This window comes from Ovis canadensis, chromosome 2 (genome assembly GCF_042477335.2).
Source record: "Ovis canadensis isolate MfBH-ARS-UI-01 breed Bighorn chromosome 2, ARS-UI_OviCan_v2, whole genome shotgun sequence".
NCBI classification, from domain to species: domain Eukaryota; kingdom Metazoa; phylum Chordata; class Mammalia; order Artiodactyla; family Bovidae; genus Ovis; species Ovis canadensis.
In genome coordinates, this window is record NC_091246.1 from 7409896 (window position 1) to 7427736 (window position 17841).

The window sequence follows — 17841 nt, forward strand, 5'->3', positions numbered from 1 at the left end:
TTGGCAGAGGGTAGGGTGAGGGGCCAGCCATAGGTGTGCTCTGCTGGATGTGTGTGTGTGTGTCTGTGTGTGTGTCTGTGTGTGTGTGTCCCTCCCCAGTCTTGCCTTGGGTGTCTTTTCATAAACACATTGTTCCAACTAGCATGTCCCTGAGGAATCCTTCAGCTCTAACGTTCCAGGTTCTCCAGACCTCAGGGCCCACACTGGATTGGAGAGAGTCAACAGTCCTTTGTATTTGTTCAAGATGCTGTTGTTTAGAAGTCAAACCCCCCAGAGAAGTGTTCCTTATTCCAAGAAAGCTGCTCTGACTCTGACTCCCAAATTCAAGATGGGGGCTCCCCTTTAGCTTCTCACAATCTCCACACTTCTATGATGCTGCCTACTCAGCCCACTGAGTTCTAATTGTGTGCCTTTAGGGTTCTGTTTCCTCCTCATGTGTGCGAACTCTTTCATGGGGCCAGGCTTCATGTCTTCTGTGCCCAAGACTGGTCAGTCCACATGGCAGGGGCCCAGAAACTGTGTGCTCAGGCAGCTCTACGTGGTCACGAAGCTGTGTTTATGTGACTCTTTGAGGACAAGGCTACAAAATCTGCACATGTAATTAATTCATGAATGTGGTCCCATCTTGCAGCCTGTGGAATCTTAGTTCCCTGACCAGGAATCGAGCCCTGTGCCCCCTCTATTGGGATCTCGGCGTCTTAACCCCCGGACCACCAGGGGAGTCCTGCTCTGCTCTTTAGATAAGGAAACCGAGGCTGGGTTTGTGTTACACAGGACAGAGCAGGCTGGTCTCTGGGGGATTCAGATCAGAGATGACAAACTTTGACAACACAGGAGCAGTAATTAACTTCTGTCAAGTGCTTTCCAGGGCCAGGGCTTCCCTGGTGGCTCAGATGGTAAAGAATCCACCTGGGTTTGATCCCTGGTTTGGGAAGATTCCCTGGAGAAGGGCCCAGCTACTCACTCCAGGATTCTTGCTTGGAGAATCCCCGTGGACAGAAGAATCTGGTGGGCTGAGGTTGGGGTGGCAAAGAGTCGGACACGAGAGAGCGACTTTCACTTTGCTGGAGCCAGGGTCTGTTGCACATCAGCTGCACTGTCTCATTTAGTTGTCATGCCATGAGGTGCCTGCCAGCACCCCCATTTTACAGAACACGTCCTGAGGCTCAGGGAGGTCACGGGATGTGCCTGGGTCACACCGTTCCTAAGGAGCTGGGGTGCGGTCTGCCTGGAGACATGGTAACTCTGCAGCTCTGTTCTCAAAACCACCACAGGCTGATGCTCCCAACCTATCAAGGGGAAGCCTGAGGGCCATAAAAGAAGTGGTGCCTGTCCCAGGCCATGTGGCTGACGGAATCGAGTGTGGAATATTCCGATCTTATCTCCAGTGCTTTTCTGACCCCTTGGTAACCTCAGGCCCATCCCCTTTCCTGACGTCTGGGCGGGTGGGGAGGGGCAGAGAAGAAGGCCTTACCTCTGTTGAAGGAGCAAGGCCCTTGCCAAGCCAGCTCGGCCTCCCCAGGCGGTTTCGTGGTCCAAATACCAGCCTGGTTGCGGTTCATCGGGTTTTATGATCGGGGGTGACGTAGTTTCTTCACTCACTTGCAAGCTGTTCAACTCACAACTCACAGGCACAGGCTTCCCAGGGCAGACCAAGAGCTGTGTGTTTAGAGGGGCTGCCTGATCGGAAAGTAAAACAGGACTCATCGGCCATGGGGCCCTGGGCACATGTCCTCTCCTCTTTGCATCGTGATCCCCCTTGTAACGTAATTCGGAGAATTGGATTGAAACTTCGAATAACAGTTTAGGGGAAATGCAGATTTTTAGTCCCCACTCGTTGAGGTTCCAATGAAGTAAGTCTTGGGGGAGACCTGGGAATCTGTATTTTTACATCTCCCGGGGTGACTTTGAGGCATGCCATATAAGAAACACAGATCTGGATGATTTCCAAGAGCCTTCCAACCTGAGCACAGAGTCTATAGCTTTCCATGCAGGATTCACGGAGTCCCAGGCTTGTCTTTCGATATAGTAATAGTAGGCATGCAGCTGAAAGAATGGACTCTTTTAAAAACTTTTTGTTTGTTTATTTATTTTTGGCTGCTCTGGGCCTTCCAGCTGCACGCAGGCTGTGTCTCGTTGTGGCGAGTGGGCGCTGCTCCTTGTTGCAGCGTACGGGTCTCTTAATCTGGTGTCTCCTCTTGTTGCCGAGCACGGGCTCAGCAGTTGTAGCCCACATCCTCATGGCATGTGGGATCTTCCCGGATCAGGGATTGAACCCATGTCTCCTTCATTAGCAGGTTGATTCTTTACTACTGAACCACTAGGGAGGCCCCAGGAATGGGCTCTCTTATTGGGGTTTAGGAGAACAGAGTGGAGACGAGAAGTTTGCCCAGACAGGTTGGTTTTGTCTCCATATGGATGGCTGCTTTTTCTGTGAGGTGGTGAGCTTCCCATCACTAGGCAGGTACAAAATGAGAGTCAGCTGAGTTGAGGATCAGGTCTCTGTGGTAAGGGGCAAATAACCACAGAAAGAGCTGTTAAGAGAGAGAGTCATTCCAAGGAATGAAGAATGAAGAGGATGTATCTTTGGAGTCAATAAACTTAAAGTCCAGCTTCACCAAGCATGGGGATTGTACAGACCCAAGGCTAGATTTTCTCAGCAGAAAAATAGGTGCCACCAGATTCAGCTGTCTCACTGGGACATTGTAGGGAAAACATAAATAAATAACAAAGGGCCTGGTGTAGAACCCAGCACACAGTAGGTGCTCAAGGAAGGCCTGTGGTCTGACTTTCATTTAGTTTCCACTTGCTCATTCCTTTGGCTCCACTCTTAGTTCCAGGAAAACCTAACTTCGGGGAGAAAGAGCTGCTCACCCGACCACATGTTCTATTACGTAAGAAACCGGGGCTTGTGCTAAATACAAAATCAACAAACAAAAACAGAACACGGCATGATTACTGGACGACAGAGGTTTCTGTAGCTGGCTGAGGGCATGGGGTGTGGGCTGCTGATGAAAATATGTTTTGCCCTTATTCTTTTTAAATATTCAAGTGAAACTTCCAGTTGGGGCTGGGCCAAGCTCAGGGCCTGCTCAGCACATCTGTAATGGGTTTAATGGGTTTTGGACTTGTTTAGTCTATTTGTCCCAGCATCAGTGGGATATAACAGTCACAGAACACACTTTGGCCCTTGACACTGGGCACAGACAACGTCTTATCTCCAGGCAGCAGGGACATAGGCAAGAGCGGTGTTCCCTAGCCTCCTCCATCATCCTAATCACTCCATGGTGCAATTTCAAGTCTAAGAATCACCGTGTTTCACCCCTGGCATGACAGTAACCAGTCGCTTTTTGTCTCATGCCCTATATACCCAAGTGGGCTTCCCTGGTGACTCAGACGGTAAAGAATCTGCCCACAATGCAGGAGACCTGGGTTCGATCCCTGGGTCAGGAAGATTCCCCTGGAGAAGGGAATAGTTACCCACTCCAGTATCCCTGCCTGGAGAATTCCATGGACAGAGGACCCCAGCAGGCTACAGTCTATGGGGCCGTGAAGAGTCAGACACCCCTGAGCAACTAACACTTATAAATGCCAAGGTGCTTGCAATTCCTGACCCATCCCTTACTTTCCCCAGACCTCCACAACTTTGCTCATTCTGCTTCCATAAGCCTGCATACTCTGGTTGTCTCTGTCTGCCTTAGTTTAGTCACTAAGTCCTGGCCGATTCTTTGTGATCCCATGGACTGTAGCCCGCCAGGCTCCTCTGTCCATGGGATTCTCCAGGCAAGAATACTGGAGTGGGTTGCCATTTTCTTCTCCAGGGATCTTCCCGACCCAGGGATCACACCCAAGTCGTCTGCATTGCAGGCGGATTCTTTACCATCTGAGCCTCCAGGGAAGCCCTAAGTTTGTTAGGCAGTTGCAGCGTCTTTTTTGGCTGTTTGGCTAGTTACTCCTTCTTGATCCCTGGTCAGGGAGCTTGGGGCTTCCCTGGTTGGCTCAGCGGTAAAGAATTTGCCTGCAGTCCAGGAGCTACAGGCGACACAGGTTTGATCCCTGGATCATCCCATGGACAGAGGAGCCTGGTGGGCTACAGTCCCTGGGGTCACAAAGAGTCGGACACAATTGAAGTGACTTAGCACACATGGTCTCCTCCTCAGCACTCCCCGGATGGGAGGAGAGGGCGGGAAGCTCCCCATCGGGTATGGTCCTGAGGGAATGTAAACCACTGTGTTAGGCTCTCCCACTGCAGCTGATTTCTCTCATTATGCAGGCAGAGGTGCCAACCAGAGCCTCGCTCTCAGGACTCTTGGGTCTTAAGCAGAGTGATTCAAGAAAGAAACACTGGGGGTCTGTTTGGCTGGAGAGCCTGGAGGAGATTCTTGAGCTCTTCCTGCTACTGAGTCCCTGGCTTTCTCACTCTTTCAAGTCTTGTCCTCCAGCCTTCCTTCCCACCCTGGTGGAAGCCTGGGAGCCAAGCTCCCCCAGATGCTCGTGTTAACTTCTCTCTGTGTCCAATTCTGTTGCTGCCGCTTGCAGCCTATGAACCCTGGCACTAATATTCTACCACGATGCATGAGTGTTTTCCTCGGGAAGCCTTCCTTGAACTCTGATATAGGGCTCATGTATTTATTCGTGATCTTCTTGTGGGACCTGTTGATGTTATTCAGTCGTTTAGTTGTGTCCGACTCTTCGGGACCCCATGGACCGCAGCACGCCAGGCTTCCTTGTCCCTTACCCATGACGTGCTTGATTCTGTGCATTGCTCAGGCAACACACAAGCTAGGTACCTGCCCCCTCCTTTGAGATTCTCCAAATAAACAGAGATCACATCTATGTTAGCCCTACCACAGCAGGACAGAGAGCTCTAGGTTTTATGACTGTCTCCCCTCCAGGCTGTGTGATTATCAGGAGCCGGATAGTGCTTCATTCACCTCGGGGCCTCTAAGGTCCTGGAATGGTACCCGGAGCATCCTTGATGCTCAATAATGGGGATGGAACAGAACTGACTTACTCTGGGGGACTCCCTACAGAGCAGTCTCAGCCTTAAGTCCAAAATATCTTTGAGAACTAACAGACTGTGTCGTATTTCGGAAAGCAAAGAGGGAAAAAAACTTTGAGAGAAAAATCCTGCAGTGGGTGTGTGCTTCAGTTCAATGAAGAACTCATTTGCTGTTGGTCTGTTTTTTTTTAAAAATCACATTCTAGTGGTAGCCATGACCCACTGAGGGCTTTGGTGACTGGATGGAAAGATTTCATCTAGGCGTTCTAGTAAAAATCCCAGTGAAAGGGATTCCCATTCCCCCTCTCTCCACACCCTTCTGTCTTTACCCAAGAAGCCTTAATGGACTTCAGTGCAACTCTGACATGATGGAAATTGCAAAGAGATGGAATTTCCACCTTGGGCAGAGAACAGAGGAATGTTATTCTTCTTTCTCCAACCCTGGAACTGGCAAGCCGCCTCTGGGTGGGAGAAGGGACTTTGAGAGGGAAGAACGAGAAAGGGAGGCAGAGACTGAGATGATGGAAGGCCAGGCCTCCAGCTGTTCACTCCTGGCCTCTGTGCCCCTGATGGCTTTGCCCATGTTTCTGGAAGATCATTGTCACCGGGGCCCACATCTGGAGAGCACCACACAGGTTGTGAAGGCCTTTCACTGTTATCTGTAATCAGACTCGCACAGCAAAGTGGGCAGAGCAAACATCACTGGCCCTTGTGACCAGACCAGTGACTCCCCTAAAGTTGTCACATGCCCCTGCTTAGACAGTAGTGACGATAGTGATGACGATGATAGTAAGGAAAACCAATGCTTCGAAAGCACTCAGAACAGGCCAGGCCCTGTGTGTTTGCCTACACAGTATTCACTATTGAGCCTCCATGGAATTTCTGCAAGATGGGTTTTATCCTCAGTTTCCAGACAAGGAGAATGAATCACACCAGGGTTTAGCAGTTGGCCCAAGATCACACAGAAAGCCCGTGGCAGAGCCAAGATTCAAGTCCAGACAGTTTGCCTCCAAAATCTATGTTCTAAACCACTATTCCATGCCTGCCTGCCTATCAAAGCAGGGCAGAGAAACAGGCCTGACTCCTAATTTCACTTCAATGTTGGTAGCATTGTATAAAGAGAAAAGTGCCAGTCTGCTGGGAGGCATTCGTTCATTCACTCAAATATGTGCTGGGCAACTATAACATGTCTGTTCCTGAGTTGGACAATGGGGACCAGGGTTCAGGAAGAGTTGTCTCAGCACCCAGCTCACTGGTCATGTAAGTGCCTTGAACCTCAAGACTATCTCCAGCTCCCAAAACATGTTAGGTGTTTAATACACGGTGTTGGGTAAGTGTGCTGTTCCTGCCTTTGTGTGGTTCACAGTCTGGAGGAAAAAAACTTTAAATTTATACTCATTTTTATAATATATAATTAATCTATGTGTGTATACACACACACACATGTTTATATACATATGCACATACATAGACATACACACACATATATAGGAATGTTGAGAGTTGTAGTCTACCATGGAGAAGGCAATGGCACCCCACGCCAGTACTCTTGCCTGGAAAATCCCATGGATGGAGGAGCCTGGCAGGCTGCAGTCCATGGGGTCACTAAGGGTCGGACACGACTGAGCAACTTCACTCTCATTTTTCACTTTCATGCTTTGGAAAAGGAAATGGCAACTTATTCCAGTGTTCTTGCCTGGAGAATCCCAAGGGTGGGGGAGCCAGGTGGGCTGCAGTCCATGGGGTCGCTGAGGATCGGACACGACTGAGCGACTTCACTTTGGCTTTTCACTTTCATGCATTGGAGAAGGAAATGGCAACCCACTCCAGTGTTCTTGCCTGGAGAATCCCAGGGACAGAGGAGCCTGGAAGCCTACAGTCTGTGGGGTTGCAAGAGTCAGGCACGACTTAACGACTAAACCGCCACCACCACCATAGTGTGCCCTGGGGCTAGAGTGGAAGAACATGAGTGGAAGTGTTACTGGCACTGCCAGTAGTTCAACACACCTGAAACAGGTATTGTAGATGGGGCACCATCCGATAAGGCTGGACAGGTAAACCGTCCTGTGTCCTCAAGAGCTGTGCATTATCTGATGAGGTTGAGCTCAGCAGACTTTATTTAAAGGGTCATACAGTAAATATTTTACGCTTTGTGGGCCATACAATTTCCATTGCAACTACTCAACTCTGCTTCAAAGGTAGACATAGAGAATACATCAATGAACAAGCATAGCTCTATTCCTCCAAAAATTACTTACAAAATTGGAGGCAGGCTAGATATGTCCTATGGGCTGAAGTTTGCTGATCCCTGCTGCAGGGTTTTGGGTTCTCTTGAGGCAGTATGATCAGATGTCCCTCCTTTTTTCATCCCTTAAGCATTTCTCGAACACCTAATCTGCCCCATGAATAGCAGCAGTTGCTTCACTCTTGTTGCTTACAGACTAGTGGGATAGAAAGACTCAGAGCGCCCTGGCAAGTGCTGTGATGGATCGAGAGAAAAGGAGTCATGGGGTCAGAGAAATAGGCCCTTAAACCCAAATTTGGAAGGTTTAACACGTGCCACATTCTCCAAGGAAATAATATCTGAGCTCTGGCCCAAAAGATGAGTAAATGAATTGAAAAAATGTTCCAGATAAATAAAGGCTGGGTAGAGATAGAAGATGTTCAAGGGTAGACGGCCTGAGATGAGTTCAGGAGCATGGATTGTGGTAGGGAGCACAGCAAGAATTGAGGCTGAATGGTAAGTATCCATTAGAACAGTGTCACCCAATAGAAATACAGTGTCGATCATATACGTGATTTTAAAATTTCTAGTGAAAGTGAAATTCGCTCAGTCCTATCCACCTCTTTGCAACCTCATGGATTGTAGCCCATCAGGCTCCTCAGTTCAGTTCAGTCGCTCAGTCATGTCTGACTTTTTGCGACCTCATGGACTGCAGCACGCCAGGCCTCCCTGTCCCTCACCAACTCCTGGAGCTTACTCAAACTCATGTCCATTGAGTCAGTGATGCCATCCAACCATCTCATCCTCTGTCGTCCCCTTCTTCTGCCTTCAATCTTTCCCAGCCTCAGGATCTTTTCAAATGAGTCAGTTCTTCCCATCAGGTGGCCAAAATATTGGAGTTTCAGCTTCAACATCAATCCTTCCAGTGAACACCCAGGACTGATTTCCTTTAGGATGGACTGGTTGGATCTCCTTGCAGTCCAAGGGACTCTCAAGAGTCTTCTCCATCACCACAGTTCAAAAGCATCAATTCTTCAGTGCTCAGCTTTCTTTATAGTCCAACTTTCACATCCATACATGACTACTGGAAAAACCAAAGCTATGACTAGATGGACCTTTGTCGGGAAAAGTAATATCTCTGCTTTTTAATATGCTCTCTAGGTTGTTGGTAGCCTGTCCCTTCTCCAGCGGATCTTCCCAACCTAGGAACTGAACCAGGGTCTCCTGCATTGAAGGTGGATTCTTTACCAGCTGAGCTATCAGGGGAGCCATATTTAAAGAGTTCAAAAGCAATGAATGAATTTAAATTTAATAATGCAGATGGTCCCTGACTTATAATTTTTCAACTTTACCATGTGACTCGCACAGTGAAGAACCTGCCTGCAATGCAGGAGACCCAGGTTCTATCCCTGGGTTGGGAAGAGCCCCTGGAGAAGGGAATGGTTAGCCACTTCAGTGTTCTTGCCTGGAAAAATCCATGGACAGAGGAGCCTGACTGACTACCAACCAGGAGGTCGCAAAAAGTTGAACATGACTGAGTGACTAACACTTCCACTTTTTTCAAAAGTGATAGACATTTCAGTAGAAACCATACTTTGAATTTTGAATGCTGATCTTCTCTCAGGCCAGCCATTTGCTGTAAGACCCTCTTTTATGATGCTGGGCAGTGGCAGCCCCAGCTCCCAGTCAGGTATACGATCAAGAGGGGAGACAGCCCATACACTTAAACCATTCTGGACCCAGGCACCCATTCTGCTTCCCACTTTCAACACAGTATTCAAAGATATGAGGTATTCAATACTTTGTTATAAGATAGGCTTAGTGTTAGACGATATTGCCCACCTGTAGGCTGATGTCACTGTTCAGATCACATTTAAGGTAGGCTCGGCTAAGCTGTGATGTGTCTGACTCTGTGACCCCGTGGACTGTAGCCCACCAGGCTCCTTTGTCCGTGGGATTCTCCAAGCAAGAATACTGGAGTGGGTTGCCTCTTCCTTCTCCAGGGGATCTTCCCGCCCCAGGGGCTGAACCTGCATCTGCTGCATTGGTAGGTGGATTCTTTACCCTCTGAGCCCTCAGGGAAGCGCATGATGTCCACTGCTGCTGCTGCTGCTAAGTCGCTTCAGTCGTGTCCGACTCTGTGCGACCCCATAGACGGCAGCCCACCAGGCTCCACTGCCCTTGGGATTCTCCAGGCAAGAACACTGGAATGGGTTGCCATTTCCTTCTCCAATGCATGAAAGTGAAAAGTGAAAGTGAAGTCACTGAGTCGTGTCCAACTCTCAGCGACCCCATGGACTGCAGCCCACCAGGCTCCGCCGTCCATGGGATTCCAGGCAAGAGTCCTGGAGTGGGGTGCCATTGCCTTCTCCTGTGATGTCCACTAGGTTAGCTGTATTAAATGCATCTCCAATTTACGATGACATTTGCAGCTGATGATGGGTTTATAGAGATGTAACCACAGCATAAATCACGGAAGGTGTGTCTGTGTTCTTTAATACAATATATTATGAATATTATCCTATCAACATATGATCAATATAAACAATTCTCAGTATTTCTTCTTTGGTACTAAGCTATTAATATCCAGTGTGTTCCTTCCACTTGCAGCACATCTCAATTCAAGCTAGCCGTGTTTCTTTCAGCGCTCAGTAGACACGTGTGCTAGTGACTACTGTGCTGGACGCTGCCAAAGTTAGGTCATGCGAAGCTGTCTGGGCCATCAGTGGAGGCTGGGCTACAGCATAAGTGCAGTGAGATTTTATATATTAATATCATTCTGGTAGCAGGATAGCCTGTTATCTTTACATTTCTGACCAATTGCCTTGGACTAGGAAGCTCAAAGGAGAGAAGCAAAAGGCAGAAGAAAGGAAGAGGGAAGAATGGCCAGCTTTGGATGGGAAGGAAAAAGCGTGTGTGTGGCCTTATTAGAAAACATGGGGAAATGAAAAAGAATAGAACCAAATATCCAGCTGACCTAAACAGGCGGTGGTTGAGAGGTCAGATGTCTGGGAGATCTTGCTCACACAATGAGACGTCACAGCCTAGGTGTCGAGTCAGTGGTCAGCTCTGCTAACTACCTGAGAACCACCAACCCTCTCATTCAGAACCTGAGGATGTCAAGAGCGGGAAGGCAGGTCAGCCCAGGAAGCAGTCTCATTCTCCTGGCTGCTAGCTGGTGGTCCAGTTTGCAGAACCCACCCCAGCCTGGGGCACAGAAGCTTGGCACTCCCTCACATCTGAGCCTCTGAGGGCCGAGACCCATTTTTCAACCAAAACTCACTAGACCTCCTGGATAGGTGGGCTAGTTTTGATTATAACAACCCCTTCTCAGGTGCTCAGATTTCCTTCTGTTTACCCATTTCCCCACCTATCATCGGGCTTCTCAGGGGGCGCAAGTGGTAAAGGACCCTCCTGCCAATGCAAGAGACACAGAAGACTTGGGATCAATCCCTGCGTCAGGAAGATCCCCTGGAAGAGGAAATGGCAACCCACTCTAGTGTTCTTACCTGGAGAATGCCACAAACAGAGGAGCCTGAAGGGCCGCAGTTCATGGGGTCACAAAGTGTTGGACACATTTGAAGCAGCTGAGCACGCCACCTACCATCAACACTTTAAACATAGACTTCTACTTCATTATCCATATTTGACTGTATTTATTAAGACACAGGTAATCAGGCTGTGCTAAGTGTTAGAATTACTGATTATTTCTTAAAATCGTCTTTTCTGTCTCTAACTACATGCTTGTCTTACTTAAGCCTTAGCAATCGAAAGTCTTTGGGGCACCTTTAATGAAAAAAATGAAAAAACTTGGTAATTAACGTGATGTGTGTGTGTGTGTGTGTGTGTGTGTGTGTGTGTTTGTATACTTCACCAAAGTGCTGAAAAAATGTTTTCTTAATTGAATTAGTTACAGCCTGGAGTTTTACAACACTAATTGGATTAGCATCATGAGTGGCACTTAACACATGCTCTGTCCAAATTTATTCCTATCCTCCTCAAACAAACACAGAAGACCAATGGTGAGCCAGGAGATATAAGTTGAATGAGAAGCAGCTTGTGTGTTCTGAGAAACAGAAGAAGTAAATGGACAGTTAGTATAGTCTGAGGTGTTTTGGAGGAAACGGGCTAGTGGGGACTCGCAGGTCTTCTAGGCTTGGTTGAGCTTGGGTAAGACTTCCAGGAGCATCACTGGGCATAGTTATGTTGGGGGTTCACATTCAGATTTCACCCCTCAATGGTCTTATGACCTTGGGAACGTTATTGAAAATGTCTTGCCTCAAGTCCTCATGTACAAAATGAGAATATCGTGTCGGGCATATAGTGAGCCTGTGATCAGTGCAAGCGATACTAATACATATTAATATACTTATCTAAGTTGAGGCCTAAAGGATGGATGGGAATGAGCTCTGTGTAGTCAGAGGAGAGTGTTCCAGGGAGTACAGAGCTCGAGTCCGAAGCTCAGATCTCAGTGAACATTTTGTTTTTTCAGTCACTCAATCGTGTCCAGCTCTGTGACCCCATGGACTGCAGCATGCCAGGCTTCCCTGTCCTTCACTATCTCCTCGAGTTTGCTCAAGCTCACCTCCATTGGGTTGGTGATGCCATCCAACCCTCTCATCCTGTGTTGCCCCTTCTCCTGCCCTCCGTCTTTCCCAGCATTGGGTCTTCTCCAATGAGTTGGCTCTTTGCATCAGGTGGCCAAAGTATCCGAACTTCAGCCTCAGCATCAATTCTTCTAATGAATATTCAGGGTTGATTTCCTTTAGGATGGGCTGGTTAGAGAGGAGGACATGATATGTTACAGGAACCAAAGAGAGTTCAGTTTGGCTGGAGCATAAAGTGAGGGGTGGGTAGGTGGCAGCGGGGTTGGGAGCAGAAGACAAGTCTTGCACGGTAGGCGGAATCTGAAACTTCGGGCTGCTGTGTCCTTGAGAAGTCAGCCTATTTCCAAATCTCAGGCTCTGGAGACAAATTTACAGGTGAACAGAGTCCCAACAACTGATGCTTTGTATGTGTTAACATGAGTTACAAGAGAACCACAGATGTTTGAGATGAAAGCCTTTGGCAGGGAGCTTCGTGGAAAATATTTTTTTAAAAATATCAGCGCAGAGAAAAATTAGCAATGACTTGACAGAAAGCCATTCCCCTAGCAGAAGGGAAATATCAAGGTTTTGGGTTTGGGTCTTGGATGGTGTACTGAATGTCTGGAAACTAAGTTTTCTCTTTGGCTGCTTGGGAAGAGGTTTTGAAATTGGTCCTTGGGAATTCTGCCTCCCTGGCCTGTACTGGTAGAAAGGGTGTGTGTGTGAGTGTGTGTGTGTATGTGTGTATGTGTGTACAGATGAATGGATGCTAGGATGGACACCCCATGTCTATCCAGGAACTGGAGAAAGTGAGACATCTGGTTATGTCTTGTCCTAAACAGGGTCTGTGTTACTTGGCAGGCTTTAATCCTGGAAAGGAATGTTTGTACAGTGCAAAGGTATCAAGGAGAATGAGCTGCTGCTTTTCCTTGTGAAGCCCAGACAGGTTCCTGAGAGGGGCCATAGGGCAAGACCCCACCTCCTAGATGAACTTCTGTCAAAGGACAACATGTGTGTGCTCCCTATTTGAAAAAGGAAGAGGAAATAAGGGAGGCAGCACTGGGTCCCCAAAGTCAGACAGACCTGAGGTTTTCCCAGCCAGACTACCCTTCCTTCTCTCTCCTAAAGCCCTGCTTGTTCTTCAAGGCTCATCTCCAGGCTCCTCGAGGAAGCCTCCAGGCACCTTTCCAGCCCCATCTCCTCTGCTTGCTCATGCATTGACAGTATTCCGACCTAAATTCCTCACCGTGCATTCTCCCACCATCATGCTCTTACCCAGGCTCCTCCCTCTGCCTGGGACGCCCTTCTCTCCCTTCTTGGTCTGTCTCACTCCTCCTCAGTGTTCAAAACTCCGTGTGATCATTGCCTTCTTCCCTGGTGACTCAGATGGTAAAGAATCTGCCTACAATGCAGGAGACCTGGGTTCGATCCCTGAGCTGGGAAGATCTCTGGAGAAGGGAACAGCTACCCACTCCAGTATTCTTGCCTGGAGAATTCCATGAACAGAGAGCCTGGTGGGCTACAGCTCACAGCGTCACAAAGACTCTACATGATTTCACTTTTGTATCCTTAAGTCTGAGTCCCTCTCAGGCTTGGCCTTTGATATTATAAAACAGGTGTGGAATGTCTTTACCAATAGACAGAAAACTCCCTGAGGGCCATATGGTGTTTATTTTACCCATTTAGGATAATCACCTAAGTCATGTCCAACTCTTTGCGACCCCATGGACTGTAGCTTGCCAGGCTCCTCTGTCCATGGAATTCTCCAGGCAAGAATATTGGAATGGGTTGCCATGTCCTTTTCCAGGGGATCTTCCTGACCCAGGGATCAAACCCAGATCTCCCACATGGTGGGCAGATTCTTTATCAACCAAGCCACAACTCTCATAACTTTCAGGATCCTCATTACCTAGCAGAGTTAGGTGTGTGTGCACATGGACAGTTGAGAGGTTGGATCTATGGTTCTCCAAGTGTGACCCCTTGATCAGCAGCAACCATATCTCATAGAAAGTTTTCAGAAGTACAGATTCTTGGGCCCTACTCCAGCGCTGAATCAGAAACTCTGAAGTAAAATCTTAGTAAGGCTTTTAGGGGGTTCTGATGCATGCTGAAGTTTGAGTTCTGCAGGTCTGAAAAAGAGGGTTGGACCATCGCGATGAAAAGGCCACAGTTCCTGGGATGTTCTGCTCACATGACACTAACTTCACTGGAACTCGAGGACATCGCGAACTGTGGGCAGAATGTTCTTACTCAGCGAGGGAGGCTAATTAGGGGAGCAGTTTTCTGTGGATTTAAACTGTTACAAGAAAAGTATGCAACACGTGTCCGTCATGACACGTAGCCCCAGCGCTCAGTGCTTCTTTCCCAGGAAAACTTGATTGCTACTTATTTGACCCCTCATGGCCTTTATACCTTTTCTGACTACATCTGGCCCCTAAACACCCTGGATTCTCCAGTTGTCTCCATGTGAAGTGTGTGCATTCTAGGTAAATCATGCCACTTCTCCCCTCTAGTCATTAGTATCAAATTAATCACTTATGTTATCCTCCTTGGGCTTCCTAGGTGACTCAGTGGGTAAAGAATCTGGATGCAGTGCAGGAGACCAGGTTCGTTCAATCCCTGGGTTGGGAAGATCACCTGGAGGAGAGCATGGGAACCCACTCTAGTATTCTTGCCTGGGAAATCCCATGGACGGAGGAATCTGACGGGCTACAGTCCATGGGGTCGCAGAGAGTCAGACACGGCTGAAGTGACTGAGCATGCCTGCTTGCTGTCCTACTACCTGCTGCTCTCTTCATCCCAGCTGCTTTTTTTCCATTATTGCCCATCACAACCTGATCATTTCTCACCTGGACCATTGCTCCAGTTCCCATTTGGTCTCAGCAGATCCTAGTTCTCCCCATTACCCTTGTTCTCCACAAAGCAGTCTACCTCACAATTTCAATTTTGTTTCTTACTCCCTTTCCCTAAAAATGTGGAGCATGTCTGTCCATCATCTTCAGAATGATGTTCAAACTCTTGAGTGCTACAGCAGAGTCCAGGGAATCCCTGCCCACTTCTCTGAGCTTAGAGAGTATTCTGGTCCAAATCCCCATGGTCAGTATCCACATCTCTTTGCCTGAGAGTCCTTTCTGATGCCCTGAGTGTCTTCTTCCCATAAGTATGAAATACACATGTGGTGAAGGATAAATGGTCCAGGGGCAGCCCTCCAGGGAGTGACTCTATCCCAGTTCTGCAGCATCTCAGGTCGGGTAACTCTGGAGAGTGTGTTCTCCACTGGCTCAGAGTTTTTAAGGAGATTAAACTGTAGTTGCTCACAGTAGTAACATGTTTGACAATACATCCTCTCTTGGTTACCTTTCCATCTCTGTTTCACATCCCCTCTTCTCTGTCTGTGGCAACTGAAATCATTATATGATAGACTACTTGCCTAGGGGTGTGCTTCTGAAGCAACACAGACTAAGACACACAGTTGCAAAGCCCTTGGCAATTGAGTGTCTGTATAACTCTCTGGTATCAGATGACACCTTTCTTCCCCAGAGTGGTTCCTTGATTATTCTTATAACCAATCCAACTCCAATGACCGGAACCCTTGCCATTCCCATAGACGGTCGTGTCCTATTTCACCCTCTTGGTCTGTGCATGTGGCACTAACTGTGCCTGCAACACTTACCATTATCCCTCTGGGATGGATTCTCCTATTTATGACTCTGTACACTAATGAGAGAGTTGCTTGTCTCTCTCTGTACCTGGATACTACGCCCTGTGAGGGCTGTGACTATGGCTGTCTCTCTGGGCCATCGTTTTTATCTCTACTTAATCTAATGCACTACATATAGTACTGCTCAACAAACCATTCTTCAACATGTAATTGGGTAAATGAATATATTTAAAGGTTAATAAATATAGTAAATGATGTACATATGGAAGGATCTATTTGTACTGTGGTTTCAGCAAGTTGACCCCCAGAGGTGGTTGAAAGGACATGGTTACCATCTCTGCAGCCTCTGAGAGTTCTTCTTTGCTTGAAAAGCCATGGGTTAAAGAGAGAAATGAAAGCAGTTAGGCAGGTAGCTTGGGTTGGATTCTGTATGGTGCAGCCTCAGAGTGCTATACGGGAAGAAACCTCTTACTCTCAGGATGGACCATGGCTGGCTATGTGTCAAGCAGAGAAAAAACAGAATCTCAAAAAATGATGGGCCTTTGCTGCCTCCAATCCCCCTTGATTTCATCTCTAGGCATGCAGTGTAGTCTTTCGAAACCCCATAGATCACTGTTTCTGAAGATCCCAGATACCATTTGCATCATGGCAAGTCAGTCAGCAGTGTTACCTGCCCCCTGCTTAGGGGTTCTGGGCAAGGGACAAATTCAAGTTCTAACTGAGCTTCTGTCAATTTCCCCATCTGTAAAAAAATATTAGATTGGTTGCTTTTACATCATGCTCGTTAGAACCCCAAACTCTAGGGAATTGGCGCTGCGATGATCCTGGTTTTGTTCGAGAAGACAGAGATGGGATAACCAGGAAGGTCCCTCATCCCCTCTTTGATTACAGAAACTCTTCCACTTGTTTGTATTTCACAAAATATTGTGCTTAAAAAATGGATGGCACGGTCCAAGTGTTTGAAAACCACTGCCTGCCTGCAACTACACTAACTAAAAGGGCACATGATATCGGCACGTGCACACGGACACACACACGCGTTCTCCCTTGATCTCTTCGGGAAATATCTGCCTCTTTTCATGAATCTATTCTTTAAGTCTTATTTCAGTCTTGACAGTGAGTTGAACAGAACCGAGTAAAACATTCTCTTTAATAATTTATCTCACTTTGGAAACAGTTATCTGATAGAATTCAGCAGTGACTCTTGTTAAATTATTTGGAGCGCTGTCTCATGTCCCCCAGCAGACTGTGCCTGTAAAAGAGTCCAAAACACCTGCCATGGGTAGCTCTTGGCTTCTCTCTCTGCCCTTCTACGGCATTAACACTGGTGTCCCTAAACGACTCTTCTGTGCAGAATTCAGCAGTTCAAGTAGCCGCAGATAAACCTATGTTATGGTGGCACTGCCAGTCTATAGCTCAGAATACAGTGCATACATTGCCTGTGCAAGCACTTGAGTGCTTTTATGAACCTTGTTTTTATGCTTTTAGATATTAGAAAAATCAGTTCATTTATTGATACTTGTCATAAGCAGCCGTGTCTCATAATAATCATAACAAGAGTTAATATAAACCATGTCTGGCACAGCTCTATAATCTTTGATATTTATCTTAGCTCATTCTAATAACAACTTCATGGGTGGGTACTTTGATTATTTCCATTGTATAGATAGGAAAACTAAATCTTAAAGCAATTAAATACCTTTCCAAAGGTCACATAGCTACTACGTGGTGATGAGACCAAAAAAATGAGATCCCATGGGCAGACTGAAAAGAGCAGAACTTTGGTTTCAGCTTCCAGTTCTGAAAGTTGGATGACTGAGTGTCCAGTTATGAAGAAAAAAATGAAAATAGTGAATATACTGAAGGATATCATTGAATATAGCATCCAAAAAACTAGATACAACTAGAAGTGATATGAAAACTGAACTTTCTTGTAACATGTAAGAATGTTTCCAATTGTATATGTAAAATATAGGTGCTTTCAGGAATTATTTCTGTAGGAGAGAGGATGTATATTAGATTCAAATTCATGCTACCATTGATCTTATAATTCTAGGCCCTGGTATTCGATTCTGTGTTTCTGTGTATATGCGAGTCTTTTAGATTATGCTAGTGTGTATTTGTGAGACTCTTGTAGATTTCCACAACAGACAACAACCACACCACTATTTTTGAAGCATACAAGCTATTATATATTTTCATAATATAGAATTTTAAGGTATAGTAATCAACAGTGGCAAAATATTTCTGTCTTTGACATTATTTTTTCGTGAGATCCAACCTGTAATTAAGACCAGAGAAAACAGTATGGAGAAACAAATCCAGGAGAACAGGATAAAAATATCATGAACAGCAAAATATGTCTGCG